We start from the raw sequence: 1996 nt of genomic DNA, 5'->3' as shown, positions 1-1996 counted from the left end.
GTCATCTTGGCGTCATGTCAAGGGACCCATGATGGTGGTGCTGTGGGTGATAGGGCTGCTCTAGGCAATGGTCACAGTGCTTCTAGACTCTTCTGTTCCTGGTGTGGGATTGACACTCGAATTGATTCGTCATCTGGTAGCTGCTTTATTATTTATTTTATTATGTCCCCTAGCATGTGAAAAGCCCCTCAAATTGAGTTACACACAAGTCTTTCTGCCAGCTCTCTAATCATCAATTATTCCACACTTGAATGAATTTTAAAATACATGCAATAAGGTGCAGTGGCTCGCTACCAGACACTGGGAGACAAGAATTACATTTTTGAGTCTGTTAATGTCGACTCTTAGGGTGGAACATTAGCTTTAATCTTGTCTCCAGATGCCAGATACCTTTCCTTCTACCCCACAGCACACTGCTAATTCTCAAAATTACATCTGTTAAAGCTGAGATGGTATCTATCACAGTTGCTTAGAATGATGAGGAGTTATCCTAATGAAAATAAATATCCTGCCAAGTGTGGTTTGCTCTCTTTGCCGTTTTTTTTTTTTTTTTTTTGTGGTACGCAGGCCTCTCACTGCTGTGGCCTCTCCCGTTGCGGAGCACAGGCTCCAGACGCGCAGGTTCAGCGGCCATGGCTCACGGGCCCAGCTGCTCCACGGCATGTGGGATCCTCCCGGACCACGGCACGAACCAGCGTCCCCTGCATCGGCAGGCGGACTCTCAACCACTGCGTCACCAGGGAAGCCCGGTTTACTCTCTTTGAATGCAGTGCTTGTTTTTTCCCAATTTCACATCCACAGTAGGTACTGGCTGGTTCAGCAGTCCAACATGGCAGGGGAGAAAACAATGTCCACCTTCTGCTTGGCTCTGTTCATCTGGAAGCTCTTTCCAGCAACACCTGTAGTAGCCTCAGTAACTCAAAGTCTGGCGTTGAAGTATACTTCTAAGAAGGATTCCAGAAGCCAAGTTCAGTGCCCAGGGTTTGTTTGTGGTGTTGGGGGAGCTGGCTGTCCTGCCTCCACTCCCCCATACTGAGCCCCACCTGCTGACCACAGGGGAACTTGCACTGTCCTGTCCCGTTAGTCCTTCCGGCCTTGGTCTCTGCTCTTCTTGCAGCCAGAGGTTTGCTATTTCACTCACCTCGCTCCTGGTGAAATTTCTGCAGAGCCTGGTGCCCCCGGGAGGGTCATGCCTCATCCGTCCCTGGACCCCACCGTGCGGGGAGCTGTTTGTTGGTGGGACCACTGCCTCTCCACACTGAGCCATGCGGGGACTGGTTTTGTGTCTTATTTACCTCCCTGCTTCCAGCATAAGGCTTGGTGTGAGGTCCACGTTCTTGAACTCATAAATGAATGAGGAATGAATGAAAAAGAAATATTCTGAGTTGAGATGGCACTGCCTATCCTGTCCAGGGAAGCCCTAACCCTGTGAAAGCCTCCGAGTCCATGATTCCTGCTCTGTCATGCTCCTGACCCTGGTCTCCATATGTATCAAACAGGGAGGACAGCCCAGCCTTCCCCATGCCTTCAGGATGCGTGGTGATGCATGCACGTCACCTGGTTCCTGGTAACCTGCTCCAATCTCAGAAGGACCAGCAGAGGAAGGCAGAGCCTTGACCAGATTTACGTGGGGTTGAGAGTATCAGGACTACGTGCAGCCTCAAAGCTCCAGGGAGGATTGCTGGAGCTCTCACAGCAGTCCTCGGAGATGTGCTCCTGAGACAACAGAGGGCTCTATTTTGGTGGCAGGAACCTCAAGGTATCTTTTGAGTTGCTGGAGAACAGAAGTCACAGAGCCTCCTGGACGTGCTCATCTGAAGGCTATTTTCAGCAGGAGGAGAACAGAGCGTTGCTTGTAGCTGCTTTTAAGCCATGCCAGACAGTTTCCTGGACCTCTGACTTCCCTCAAGGACTATCATCTAGATGTATCTTTCCTTTTACTCCCAAGAGCCTTCCTGGGGGGTCAAGGAGGAGTCTGTGTTGTGGGTGAGACGTG

The sequence above is a fragment of the Tursiops truncatus genome, chromosome 9, assembly GCF_011762595.2.
Source record: "Tursiops truncatus isolate mTurTru1 chromosome 9, mTurTru1.mat.Y, whole genome shotgun sequence".
Lineage (NCBI taxonomy): Eukaryota > Metazoa > Chordata > Mammalia > Artiodactyla > Delphinidae > Tursiops > Tursiops truncatus.
The sequence above is the reverse complement of the archived record's forward strand: the minus strand, read 5'-3'. Positions refer to the sequence as shown.